The sequence below is a fragment of the Mobula birostris genome, chromosome 10 (assembly GCF_030028105.1).
Source record: "Mobula birostris isolate sMobBir1 chromosome 10, sMobBir1.hap1, whole genome shotgun sequence".
Lineage (NCBI taxonomy): Eukaryota > Metazoa > Chordata > Chondrichthyes > Myliobatiformes > Myliobatidae > Mobula > Mobula birostris.
Window position 1 is genome coordinate 130,483,522 of NC_092379.1, and position 15,343 is coordinate 130,498,864.

The following is a 15,343-nucleotide window of genomic DNA, read 5'->3' on the forward strand; positions in this document are numbered from 1 at the left end:
GGATAGTTTTTTGCATAGTAGGGGAATTAAGGGTTATGGGGAAAAGGCAAGTACATGGAGATGAGTCCATGGCCAGATCAGCCATGATCTTATTGAATGACGGAGCAGGCTCGACAGGCTAGATGGTCTACTCCTGCTCCTATTTTTTTTTTATGTTCTTATGTTCTGTAAATAGAGAAAAAAAATGTTAGGAAATGACTGGATTACAGTTTGTATTTCTGTACACATTGTGCTCTGCCTTCTAAATTAGCATCAGTTAGATATGTACCACGGGGCAGTGGCTCGTGCTGCTGCCTCACAACTCCAGTGAACTAGGTTTGATCTTGAGTTCTGGTGCTGTGTGATGGTGCTCGTACATGCTTTCTGTGACTTTTTTTTTCCGAGTGCTCACATTTCTCCCCACGTTCCAAAGATATTCTGGCTGGCAAGCTAGCCAGCTACTGTAGAGCACTCCGATTGTAAAGCCATGGTAGGGAAATTAGAGGAGGGGGTAGCAATTAATGGATATGTGAGGGGAGAATTAGATTACAGAGAAACAAGGGAGGGATAGGAGTCAATGGGCTGAACAGCCTTTTTCTATGTCATATTAAATTGTGAATATATCCCTTCCTGTAGGACACGGTGTAAAGCTGAGCTCCTAATTCAGGTGCCTGAGGAACCAACGTTCCTCCCTACCCTTGAGAGAGGTGAAATTACCGCTTGCAGTCCCTGGAATGTAATTTGATTTGATGTTTAAGTGCAGTTGTGGGCAGATAGGGGAGTCTGGGATTCTGGAGGAAAAAAAAGCCTAAAAGTTAGACCTACAAGTTAGAAACTATTTATCCACATGGTGACGAAAACTTCGAATTCTTCTGTAAATGATGTTGATGTTGTTGAGTTACTACCCTTTAAGGGTAAAGAGATGGGAGACTGCTCATCCATGTTGAATTTCAATAGGTGCTCCATCATACTGTTCTAGTGGCAGTAAGCTTCCGTCCGCAGCGGGCTTGTAAGGTTACTCAATAAAACCAGAAGGTGTGGATTTCCAGAGTAGCCTGCTATTGAATGATAAATGCATCGATGGGAATGAAATTGCTGTTCTTCCCCACCAGGTATTACTAAATCCACCAGAATACAATCCTTTTTCATTGTAAAGTTCATTTTGAATGACTAGTTAAGTCTTAATTACAGAAAAACATCCAACATGTGCACTGAAAGTTAACTCTTACACTTAGAAAGTTTATCTCTTGTGAAATTAATTATTGTTGGTATCTTAGCAGTTTTATCTTTGAATGTTTTCCATCTGGGTAGTCTCTAGCCCCTCGGCATGAACATAGAATTCTCCAACTTCCGCTAATTCCCTCCCCCTCCCTTCCCCCATCCCAGTTTCACTCTGCCCCCCTCCTCCAGCTGCCTATTACCTCCCTCATGGTTCCGACTCCTTCTTCTACCCATTGTGCTTTCCCCTATTCCTTCTTCATCTTTCCTGCCTATCACCTCCCTGCTTCCCCTCCCCAGCCCTTTATCTTTCCTCTTACTGGTTTTTCACCCGACATCTACCAGCCTTCTCCTTCCCACCCTCCTCCCACCTTCTTTATAGGGCCCCTGCCCCCTCCCTCTTCAGTCCTGACGAAGGGTCTTGGCCCGAAATGTTGACTGTTTGTTTCCACGGATGCTGCCCGACCTGCTGAGTTCCTCCAGCGTGTTGTGAGTGTTGACTTGACCCCAGTATCTGCAGAGTATTTTGTGTTTACTATTGTGTAATGAAGTGGATCTCCCAGTACCACTAAACTTGGTGCAAAAGTTCTTGCTAAGCAGATGTCTGAGGCAGATATTTGTTAGTGACCAAGAATGTGGTGAAATTTCTACTTCCATAGGTGATAAATATTCACAAACACTGATGATATTTTTTCAAAATTGCTTCACTTGTGGAAAGCTCTGCATATCCCAAAGTTGGAGTTGGGAATGTTAAAACAACCTTCCTTTCTTTGTCAGCCCTTCATTTAATGAGATCTGGTTTATTTGTGGCTCAGCCCCAAATTCCCATCAGTTTCTCATTTCCTTCTCATTCAGTAGAAGTTGATGAAGAGAGGCTTGGATTCCTTTTAGAAAGAAGGTGGCGGGTATCTGGAACAAGCTGCCAGAGGAGTTGGTAGAGGCAGGTACAATTACAATATTAAAAACAGATACAAAAAGTTTAGAAAAATAATGGTCAGGTGCACCGTGGGATTAGCATAGAAAGGCTAGGTGGGCTGAATGGCCTGTTTCTGTTTTTTTTTATCACTCTGACTGTAAATGGCTCTCCAACGACTTCTGAAGGACCACAAATACTGGCATTGCCAATGATGTTCCCATCAGGAAAGAGAAACTAAAATCTGTCAATCAGGCTCAAACCAATAGTGGATGTTGCATCAGTTTCTGCGGGCAAAAGGGGAAATACCTATCTTGTACTACCTCATAGTGATGCATCAACTTAAGTAACATGCTGTTCTTGTAACTTGGAAAATTGGGATGCTCTTTATCAACTACAGCTTGGCATTCAACACTATCATCCCCTTAAAGCTAATCAATGAGCTTCACAATCTTAGCCTTAATACCTCCTTATGCAATTGGATCCTTGATTTCCTCACTTCAAACTACATTCATTTGGGATTGGTAACATCTCCTCCACAATCTCCATCAGCACATGTGCACCACAGGGATGTGCTTAGTTTCCTGCTCTACTCACTTTACACTGATGACTAAGCACAGCTTCAATGCCATATTTAAGTTTGCTGATGACATCACTGTCATTAGCCGAATTAATGGTGGTTATAAATCAGCATATAAGGCGAGGTTTAAAATCTGGTTGAGTGGTGCCACAACAAGAAGCTCTCACACAATGTCAGCAAGACTTAAGGAGCTGATTATTGACTTCAGAAGGAGGAACCCGGAGGCCCATGAGTCAGTCCTCATTGGAGGATCAGAGGTGGAGAGGGTCAGCAACTTTAAATTCCTCGGTGTTATCATTTCAGAGGATCCTTTGAAGTTTGCAAAGACTTGTAATGACATCTAAGACTTTGACAAACTTCTGAAAATGTGTGGTGGAGTGTATATTGACTGGTTGCATCATGGCCTGATATGGAAACACCAATGCCCTTGAATGGAGAGCCCTACAAAAAGTAGTGGATATAGCCCAGTCCATTATGCGTAAAGCCCTCCCCACCATTGAGCACATCTACATGGAGAACTATTGCAGGAAAACAGCATCCATCAGGACCCATACCATTCAGGCCATGCTCTTTTCTCAGGAAGAAGGTACGGGAGCCTCAGAACCCACACCACCAGGTTCAGGAACAGTTATTATCCCTTGCCCATCAGGCACTGGAACCAAAGAGAATAACTTCGATGAATTTCACTCACCCTGTCACTGAACTATTCCCACAACCTATGGACTCAATTTATAAAACCATAAGATATTGGAGCAGAATTAGGCCATTTTGGCCCATTGAGTCTGCTCTGCCATTTCAACATGGCCGATCCATTTTGCCCTCAGCCCCAATTTTCTGCCTTCTCCCCATATCCCTTCATGCCTGACTAATCAAGAACCTATCACCCTCTGTCTTAAATATATCCCAATGACGTGGCCTCCACAGCCACCTGTGGCAATGAATTACACAGATTCGCCACTTCCTGGTAAAAGAAATTCCTTCTCATTTCCTTCTGAAGGGACATCCCTCTACTCTAAGGCTGTGTCCTCTGGTCTTAGACTTACCCACCATCGGAAACATCCTCTCCATATCCATTCTAACGAGGCCTTTCAACATTCAATAGGTTTTAATGAGGTCACCACTCTTTCTTCTGAATTCCAGTGTGTAAAGACCCAGAACCATCAAATGCTCCTTATATAACAAGCCTTTCAATCCCGGAATCATTTTTGTGATTGTCCTTTGAACCCCCTCCAATGTCAACACATCTTTTATTAGATAAAGTACACAAAACTCCTAACAATACTCCAAGTGAGACCTCAACATTACATCCTTGCTTTTATATTCCAGTACTCTTGAAATTAATGTCAACATTGCATTTGCCCTCCTCACCACTGACTCAACCTGAAAATTAGCCTTTAGAGAATCCTGCATGAGGGCTCCAAGTCCCCTTGACCCTCAGATTTAAAAATTTTCTTTACATTTAGAAAATAGTTTGCACCTTTATTTCTTCTTCCAAAATGCACGACCATACACTTCCCTACACCGTAATCCATCGGCCACTTCTTTGCCTATTCTCCTAATCTGTTTAAGTTCTTCTGTAGCCTCTCTACTTTCTCAAAACTACCTGCCCCTCCACCTATCTTCGTATTGTCTGCAAACTTGGCCACAAAGCCATCAATTACATCATCCAACACAGAATCCAGTGGAGTACCACTGGTTACTGACAGCCAGGTAGAGAAGGCTCCCTTTATTCCCACTGTTTACTTCCTGCCAATCAGCCAATGCATTATACATGCTAGTATCTTTCCTGTAATACCATGGGGTCTTAACTAGTTAAGCAGCCTTATGTGTGGCACCTTGTCAAAGGCCTTCTGAAGATCCAAATACACACATCCACTGATTCTCCTTTGTCTATCCTTGTTATTTCTTCAAAGAATTCCAACAGATCTGTCAGGCAAGATTTTCCCTTGAGGAAACCATGCTTATTTTATCACAAGCCTCCTGGTACTCCAAAACCACATCCTTAACAATGGGCTCCAACATCTTCCCAACCACTGAGGTGAGACTATCTGGCCTATAATTTCCTTTCTTCTGCCTCTCTCCTTTCTTGAAGAGTGGAGTCACATTTGTAATTTTCTATTCCTCCAGAACCATGCCAAAATCAATAAATTCTTGAAAGATCATTACTAATGCCTCTGCAATCTCTTCAACCACTTCTTTTAGAACCCTGGGGTGTACACCATCTGGTCCAGGTGACTTTTCTACTTTCAAACCCTTCAATTTTTCAAGAGCCCTCTCCAATGTCACAGCAAAACCCTGTTGAACAGATCTAGCAAACTTGCCTGCAAGGATATTGGTTTCCCCTTGGGTTCAGGTGTAACCCCTCACTTTGTACAGGTTATGCCTTCCTCGGAAGAGATCCCGATGATCTATAAATTTGAACCCCTGCCCCCTGCACCAGTTCCTCAGCCACACATTCATCTGCCAAATCATCCTATTTTTACCCTCACTGGCATGTGGCACGGGCAGCAATCCAGAGATTACTACCGTGGAGGTCCTGTTTTTCAGCTTCCTACTTGGTCCTCTAAAATCCCTCTTCAGGACCTTCTCACCTTCCTACCTATGTCATTGGTTCTGATCTGTACCAGGACTTCTGGCTGTTCACTCTCCCCCTCTAGAATGCTGTGGACCCCATCTGAGACATACCCGACCCTGGCACCTGGGAGGCAACATACCATCTGGCTGTCTCTATTGCACCCACAGAATCTCGTCTCTTTTCCTCTGACTATGGAATCTCCTATCACCACTGCAGTCCTTTTCTCCTCTCTTCTGTGGCTTTCCCCTGGTAGGGCATCCCCTTCAACAATATCCAAGGGGACTTTGCAGTGGCCGCCCATTTCCCTTCCTTCCCCTGACAGTCACTCAGTTACCTAACCCCCCCTACAACCTCAGGGTGACTACCTCCCTGTAGCTCCTACCTATCACCTCCTCATTCTCCTATATAAGCCGAAGCTCATTGAGCTGCATCTCCAATTCCTTAACACGCTCCCTAAGGAGCTGGAGCTTGGTGCACCTGGTGCAAATGTAGTTATCTGAGAGGCTGGAGGTCTCCCAGAATTCCCACATTTTAATCCTGATTGCGAACCTAACTGAAAAGGTATCTCTCTTCTCGTATCTGTGCTCAGTAATTGGTCGCAGTCCAACTTCAGGGACTCTTCACCTCACGTTCTCCATACTTATTGCTTATTTATTTATTTTTTTTCTTTTGTGTTTGCATAGTTTGCTGTCTTTTGTACATTAGTTGTTTGTCCGTCCTGTTGGGTGCGGTCTTTCATTGCTTCTGTTACGTTTCTTATACATATTGTGTATGCCCGCAAGAAGACAAATCTCAGGGTTGTATATGGTGACATAATGTACTTCGATAATAAATTTACTTTGAACTTTGAACCACTTCAAATTTCAGATGCCTGAAGGAACTGCTGGTGGCTGCTTCTAGCCTCCCAAAACCTGGCTTATTTCTAAGGCAGTACATGTAATTGGAACACAAGCGAAGAGGAATGATTTGTATTTCACTCAGGTCTTCCCCATTCCCTTAAGGAGTGTCCCAGAGCCAATCAAGGATGTCTGAAGTGCAGCAACCAGTTTGAGTAATAGCAACCACCCGTGAATAGTAATATGGTATCGAACAAAGGATCTATGAAATTAAAAGTAAATTTATTCTCCAAGTATGTGTATGTCTATCTTGAGACCATTTCCTTGCAGGTGTTTACACAAAAATAAAGGAATACAATGGAGTTTATGAAAAAGAAAGATTGGCAAACAATCAATGTGCAAAATAATTATGCAATAAAAAAGTACTGAGAACACAGTCCTTGAAAGTGAAATATTTATTTTTGCACAGTTTATTTAACTACTTTATATATTTTTAAAAATTTTCACCCCTTATGATAGTGTGTATGTGTACCTGTAGGTTGTGGAATCATTTCAGCGTTGAGGTGAGAGAAGTTATCCACGCTAGTTCAGGAGCCTGATGGTTGTGTGGGACCTAAGGCTCCTGTATTTCCTGCTCGATGGTAGTAGCAAGAAGAGAGCTTGGCCTGGATAGTGGGTGTCCTTGATATATCCTATGTTTTTATGGTTATTTCTTTCTTGTTGCATCGCCTCTCATAGATGTATTCAATGGTGGGGAGGGCTTTGTCTTTGCTGGACTGTTGATTTCAAGATTAATACTGATCAGGATTGAGATAAATAGTTCTGCAAAACAGTGCATAGGATCTTTGCATCAACACAAGGTAGCAGTTTGACTTCCAATCTGAAGAATACAACACTGCTATGGAGTGGACTACCTTGATTGTAAATGCTGAGTCCTCTAGAGTGTACCCTTGGGCTCAGGGACAAATTTGCTACAAACTGCGCCATACCTTCATGGTCACAGTTCACAGCAGTAACTTATCCAGAGGCAGTTGATGCTAACTGCATGGAAGTACGTTACACTGAATAACACTGGGGGGTTGTTTTAAACTTAAATCATTTTCACCTGCAGCATTGCTTTCACTACTGAAATCTATATCAGATTTAAACAGAGATCGCTTTGAACCTCCAGAGCATTAGAGAACGGAAATGATTAATTTCAGGTCATTGTGGATAATGACTCAGATCGCAGGCTCATATTTGGCTGAATAATTTAAAAGCTGGTGTGCATGAAATGTGAGTGATGCAGTAATGTATGCATATACTTGGATGCTTAAAATGTGTTGCTGTTTACTGGCACACCAGCCAATCACAGGGTGCATGGTCTAACATGATATCGCTTGATAGTTAAAGACACGGAGCCAGGCATTGACCATCTCTGCAGGGGTAACACTGAGTAATAGAATCAGAATCACGATCAGGTTTAATATCACCGGCATATGTTGTGAAACTAGCTCTCTTTGTTACAATGCAATGCACAGAGAAAAACCAGTGAATTACAGTAAATATATAATATGTCCAATGAGTGGCAGGTTTAAAGAACTGGACATCACCAGGGCCTGACATGATCCACGCCTATAGGCTGAAGGAGCTAACAGCATCACATACACGACTGGCAGCTCCAGTGAACCAGCTGCTTGAAGCCAGCTCCCACCCTGACTGGCTACTCAAGGAAGGACACTACTCATAGTGAAGGGTCCTCACAAAGGAGCAACACCATCAAACTACCAGTCTATCACCTGCCTGTCAACAACATGGAAGCTCCTATCAGACATCATAGCCACCAAGCTGAAGGGACAAGTGCGCAACTTCCTGATCTCTGCTCAGAGGGGGATTGGTAATGGAATCAAAAGCTCCAAGCACCAACTACCGGTGGACAAAGCAGTCATGTGAGACTCCAAGACCAGACAAACCAACCTAAGCACAGCCTGGATCGACTACCAGGAAGCATATGACTCAATGCCCCACACATGCCTGTCTCTGTACAAAGTCAACAAGACACTAAGGACCTTCATCAAGAACTCAGTTGGCTGTTGGAGAAAAATGCTAAAAGTTAATGCCAAGGCAGTAACACAAGCGACCGTCAGATGTGGAATATACCAGGGTGATGCATTATCCCCACTGCTGTTCTGCATAGGCTTGAACCCCCTCAGCCAGATCATCTCAAATAGTGGATATGGGTGCAGGTTCAAAAGTGGAGTGGAGTGACCATTAGCATCTCCTGTACATGGATGACATCAAGCTGTCTGCTGGAAATGAAAGAGACTTTGACTCACTAGTCCACCTGACAAGGGTGCACAGCAGAGACATCGGGATGTCATTGGGACTGGAATAGTGCTGCCGGATGGTCATGAAACGAGGCAAACTCAACAAAGCTGAAGGTGTCGAGTTACTTGAAGGCCTCATACCAGATGCACAGGTCAGTTACAAATACCTGGGGATCCTGCAAGCATAGGGAAGCCACGATGAGGACACAAGGAAGGCTGCAACATCCAAGTCCTTCCAAAGAGTGAGACAGGTCCTAAAAAGCCTCTGGAATGGGAAGAACAAGATCAAAGCCATCAACACATTTGCCCTACTAGTCATCAGATACCCAGCCGCAGTAGTGTGCTGGCCAAGGATTAACTGGAAACCGCTGACACCAAGACCCAGAAACTACTCACAATACATGGAGGCTTCCATCCAAAGTCCAATGTCGAGCGACTGTACCCCCACCAGAAAAAAAGGTGGATGGGGAGTTGGAAGTGACAAGACCATAGTCCTGGAGGAAATGCGAACCATCCGTGAATATGTCAGGAAGATGGCCCGTGAGGACGACCTGCTAGGAGAATCCCTCAGACAGCACAATAGCAGGGGACATGGAAATGGAAGTGGGTGAAGCAGAGCCAGAGGACCAGAGGCCATGGCAGGACAAACCACTGCACGAGATGTACCATCACCAGATATCAGAGGTGGCTGACATAAGAAAGTCCTACCAATGGCTGGAAATGGCAGGGCTGAGGGACAGCAAAGAGGCACTGCTCATGGCTGCACAAGGATGGTTGCTGAGCACAAGAGCAATAGAAGCAGGGGTCTATCACACCAGACAAGACCCAAGATGCAGACTGTGCAAGGAATCCACAGAAACCATCCGGCACATGGTAGCCGGGTGCAAGATGCAGGCAGGGACAGCATACACTGAATGACACAACCAAGTTCCAGGAATTGTGTACAGGAACATCTGCTCTGAGTGTGGACTGGACACTCCCTCGTCCAAATGGGAAACACCCGAGAAGGTAATTGAGAGTGATAGAGCTAAGATCCTGTGGGACTTCCAAATACAGACTGATAGACAGGTACTGGCCCACCAACCAGACAGAGTAATACTGGACAAGGAATACTGGAGAAGAAAGCAATAGCAATAGATGTGACAATCTCAATTGGCAGTAACATCAGGAAGAAAGAATATGTAAAGCTGGAGAAATAGCGGGGCTTGAAAGAGCAGATCCTGCAGGCGCAAAGAAGCCACAATAAGGATACAAGGAAGGGCACTGCAAGTCTGTGTCTTCACTGTTGCTTTGTTCACACTTGAGTGCTCGGTGGCAGGTGCTGATGCTTTTATTTGCTGGTGGGGGATTGTTGCTTACTGCCGCTTATGCACGGGAGTGAGGGGAGCTGGAGGGGACTTTGGGGTTTCTGACATTTAACTGTCATTCATTCTTTGGGGCACTTCTCTGTTTTTGTGGATAGTTGCGAAGAAAAAGCATTTCAGGATGTATATTGTATACATTTCTCTGACATTAAATGTACCTTTGAAACCTTTGAGATAGAAAGGACGTGGAAGGTTAAAGCCAGCGTAATCACGGTGGTGATAGGATCACTTGGAGCTGTGACTGGGAGAGTGGATCCAACAAATCCCAGGAACAGTATCTGAGATCTTGGTCCAGAAGAGTGTACTACTAGGAACAACAAGGATACCGCGCCAAACCTTCAACCTCTGAGGCCTCCAGTAAAGGACCCGAGATTGAGAGAAAAATACACATACGCACCACCCATAAGGGTTGAACATTTTTTTAAATATATAAAATAGTTAAATAAGTAAGAGCAAAAATAAAAATGATAAAAAAGTAATGAGGTAGTGTTTTTGGGTTCAATGTCCATTCAGAAATCTGATGTCAGAGGGGAAAAAGCTGTTGCTGAATCATTGAGTGTGTGTCTTCAGGCTCCTATACCTCCTTCCTGATAGTAGCGATGAGAACAGGCATATTCTAGGTGATTGTGGTCCTTAATGATGGACGTCACCTTTCTGAGGCATTGCAATGTAGCTTTCTAAAAAAATTTTTTACCAAAGGAATAGCTAATGGCAATGTTAAAACCTGGTAATTAGGTTTGTTATTGTTACGTGTACATGTAGTTGTCTTGCAAACTGTTCATACAGAACAATTCATTATGTCAGAGCATGCTTGTAAGGACATTACCAATTCACTTAACCTTTCCTCTGATTGGAAACTTCAAATTCTGTTTTGAGCTCTGACATGGAACAGTTTGGAACTGGAATCAGTTTATTACTATACGGTGAAAGCTTGTTTTGCATACCATTCATACAGATCAGTTCATTACAAACAAGAGAAAATCTGCAGGTGCTGGAAATCCAAACAACACACACAAAATGGAGCATGTATGGGAAAGCATAAACGTCGATGTTTCAGGCTGAGACCCTTTATCAGGACTGGGAAAAAAGATGAGATGTCAGAGCAAGAAGGGAGGAAGAAGTTCAAGGTGAGAGGTAAAACTGGGAAGGGGGGTGAAGTAAAGGGCTGGGAAGTTGATTGGTGAAAGAGATAAAGGGCTGGAGAAGGGGGAATCTGACAGGAGAGGACAGAAGACCATGGAAAGGAAAGGAGCACCAGAGAGAGGTGATGGGCAGGTAAGAAGATAAGGTGAGAGAGGGGAATGGGAATGGGGAAGGAGGGGGGTGGGGCAATTACTGGAAGTTCGAGAAATCGATGTTCATGCCATCAGATTGGAGCCTATCCAGACAGAGTATAAAGTGTTGCTTCCCCACCCTGAGAATGGCCTCATTGTGGCAAAAGAGAATGGACAAGGAAGTTGCATAGGGAGTGATCCCTGCAGAAAGTGGTAAGTGGGGTTGGGTTGGGGAAAGATGTGCTTGGTGGTGGGATCCTTTTGGAGATAGTGGACGTTATGGAAAATTACGTGCTGGACACAGAGGCTGATGGTGTGGTAGGTGAGGACAAGAGGAACCCTATCCCTGATGTGGTGGCAGGAGGATGGGATAAGAGCAGATGTGTGCAAAATGGAAGCGATGCGGGTAAGGGCAGCGTTGATGGTGGAAGAAGGAAAGCCCCTTTCTTTGAAGAAAGAGAACATCACATTAGTTCTAAGTATGAGCACATGGTCAGAGAGAGGGCAGCAGAGATCACAGAGAGGGACAGTGACAGAGGGGTTTCCCGAACACCCAAAGGAATCCAGAGCTAATGAGATGTTCTCCTTCTTCAAAGAAAGGGGCTTTCCTTCTTCCACCATCAACGCTGCCCTTACCCAGATCTCTTCCATTTTGCGCACATCTGTTATTATCCCGTCCTCCTGCCACCACACCAGGGATAGGGTTCCTCTTGTCCTCACCTACCACACCATCTGCCTCTGTGTCTGGCAGATAATTTTCCGTAACATCCGCTGTCTCCAACAGGATCCCAACACCCCCCCAACCCACCCCCACTTACTGCTTTCTGCAGGGATTGCTCCCTACACGACTCCCTTGTCCAAGTGCCCATCTATTTCAATTCTACTTCCCATTCCCATTCCGACATGTCCGTCCATGGCCTCTTCTACTGCCACGATGAGGTCACACTCAGGTTGGAGGAACAATACCTTATATTCCATCTGGGTAGCCTTGTCCATTCATCCCTCCCCACTGATCTCCCACCTGGTACTTATCTTTGCAAGTGGAACAAGTGCCACACCTGCCCTTACACCTCCTCCCTCACTACCATTCAGGCCCCCAAGCAGTCCTTCCAGGTGAGGTGACACTTCATCTGTGAATCTTTTGGGGGTCATCTACTGTATCCAGTGCTCCCGGTGTGGCCTCCTCTTTATTGGTGAGACCTGGCACAGATTGGGAGACTACTTCACCGAGCACTTATGCTCCGTCCGCCAGAAAAAGTGGGATCTCCTGGTGGCCACCCATTTCAATTGTACTTCCCATTCCCATTCTGACATGTCAGTCCATGGCTGCCTCTACTGCGGCAATGAGGCCATACTCAGATTGGAGGATCAGTACCTTGTATTCAGTCTGGTTAGCCTCCAACCTGAAGGCATAAACACTAATTTCTTGGACTTCTGGTAATTGCCTTCCCCTCCTTCACCATTCCCCCATTCCTGTTTTTCTCTCTCACATCTCCTTACCTGCTCATCACGCTCTGGTGCTTCTCCTCCTTCCCTTTCTTCCACAGTCTTCTACCACTTCCTATAAGATTTCCTCTCCTCCAATGCTTTATCTCTTTCACCGAGCAACTTCCCAGCTCTTTACTTCACCCTTCCCTGTCTCCCGGTTTCACCCATCACCTACTACCTTGTACTTCTTCCTCCCCTCCCCCCCCCACCTTCTTGCTCTGACCTCATCTTTATTTCCAATCTTGATAAAGGGTCTCAACCTGAAACGTCGACTGTGGACTCTTTTCCATAGATGCCGCCTAGCCTGCTGAGTTCCTTGTTTTTCTTTTGTTTGTGCAGAATATAGTGTTATAGCTACAGAGAAGGTGCTGTGCAGGTAAACAATAGGGTGCAAGATCATAAAAGGTATATTGTGAAGTCAAGAGTCCAACTTGTTTTACAGGGAACCATGTAATATTCTGATAACATCAGGTCCGAGGATGTCCTTGAGCCTAGTGGCTCGTGGTTTTAGGTTATTGTATCTTCGATTCAATGGGAGAAGGGAAAGAGAGATTTCTGGGGAGGATACAGTCTTTGATTGTACTACTTATAGTAGAGATAAAGCTGGAACAGGATACTGAATTTGGATGATCAGCAAGCTGGTGAAAGAAGAGACAAGAATTTCTATGTTCCCTGTTACATATATTCAGTGCAATTTTATAAGGTACACCTGATCCTTAATGCAAATTTCTAATCAGCCAATCATGTGGCAGCAACTCAAATTCATAAAAGCATGTAGACAAAGTCAAGAGGTTCAGTTGTTGTTCAGACCAAACATTAGAATAGGGAAGAAATGTAACCTAAGTGTCTTTGACCATGGGTGATTGTTGGTGCCAGACGGGTGGTTTGAGTATCTCAGAAGCTGCTGATCTTCTGGGATTTTCACACACAACAGGCCCCAGAATTTACAGACAATAGTGTAAAAAAACAAAAAAAAAATCCAATGAACAGCAAGTCTGTGGGTGAAAATGCCTTGTTACTGAAAGAGGTCAGAGGAGAATGGCCAGACCAGTTCAAGCAAAAGTAACTGAAATAACCCCACGTTACAACAATGGTGTGCAGAAGAGCAACTCTGAATGCAAAACACATTGAACCTTGAAGTGGAAGAGCTCTAGCAGCAGAACACCACGAATAAATACTCAGTAGCCATTTTGTCAGGTACAGGAGATAACTAATTAACTATGGGGGGTAAATTTCCCATTGTTCATAAAGAAAACTAGTGCTTTTTGATGGGGGACAAAACACAGATCTTCTGAAATATCGACCAATACACAAAGAAGTTCCATTGCAACCCATCCAGATTTTCTTTCTAAACTCTTGAGATAATCTCAACATTTAAGAGAAGTTTGAATAAGTACTTGGATGGGAGGGATGTGCAAGATCCTGATCCAGGTGCAGGTCAATGGGACCAGGCAGAATAATAGTTCAGATAGTCCAAAGGGCTTGTTTCTATGCTGTATTGCTTTATGACTCTATAGTTCCAGTCAGAATGCCCATTGTTGTAAATCACAAGGACGGCTCCACCAGACAGCTGATCTCATCCTACCACTGTGAAAAATGTGCACAAAAATCAGTCCTTGGCAGGAAAAGGTGATTGTCAGCGATTCTGAAATGAAATGTGGTGAAAGTGGGACAAGGAACTGTTCCCTGGTGCAATAAGATGGACAGTTGACCTCACAATCTATTTATGTCCTTGCTCCTTATTGTCTATCTGCACTGATCTTTCTCTGTAGCTGTGACTTTAACACTTTATTCTGCATTCTGTTGCTGTTTTGCCTTGTACGACCCCAATACACTGATGTAATGAAATGATCTGTATGTTTTCATTCCCAACAACCCTTCGTAACTTGAACTGAACATGTCAGTAATGAACAACCACAGTGATGTGGGAGAGGGTCACAAAACGGCGGCGATGAGAGAGTAAGCAGGCATGGGCTGAATGGTCGCCGGCTGTTCTCACTGATGTAATGAGAGAGTGAGGCTGCTCAGTGCTCCCATTTCTGCTCAGGGAGGGGTAGGTGTGGGGGATTGGTTGGAGATGCAGGCACATGGAAATGCACTGTTCCACCAAACAGAAGATGCCTGCAGTCCCACAGCAGCTGTTAAATCCATTCTCAGCTATCCCACTGGTATCCTAAGTGCTTGTTCACGTGTACAGGGTATGAATCATCAGGCACTTGTAACCTGGGGAAGGATCAGTATGTGATTATCTTCCAGTGACTCTTTATTCCTCTCCATAGTTGTTGCCTGACCTGTTGAGTTCCTCCAGCATTTTGTGTGCATTGCTCTGGATTTCCAACATCTGCAGAATCTTTTATGATTTCGCTTTTAGCATTTGTTTCCATTTTTATATAAACGTTGTTATTCCTTTTCACCGAGGCCTTGACTCAGTGACAGCATTCTTGTCTCTTTCTCAGAAGGTCAAGGGTTGTGTCCTGGGCAACATTCATCCATCAATAAATATGAGCAAATCTGAGGTACAATAAACTTGCAAGGTGGGAAAAAAAGAACTCATCAAAGTAATTTTAGCAAGCTTTCAACAGAATCATGGAAAAGAATTTAAATAATGTTTGTATTGTCCAAGAAAAGAATTTGGCACTGGTCCAAATTCCAAGCAATTCAATTCTATTTATCAGCTTGCTCACTGACCATAATTATAGACTTTCATTCAAGGACTCTATTGCATGTATTTTTAATACGTTGTTTTGCTGTGATACTGTCTGTGAATTACATCATCACTGTTGGGTATTGTTATTCTATGTTTTTTTCTG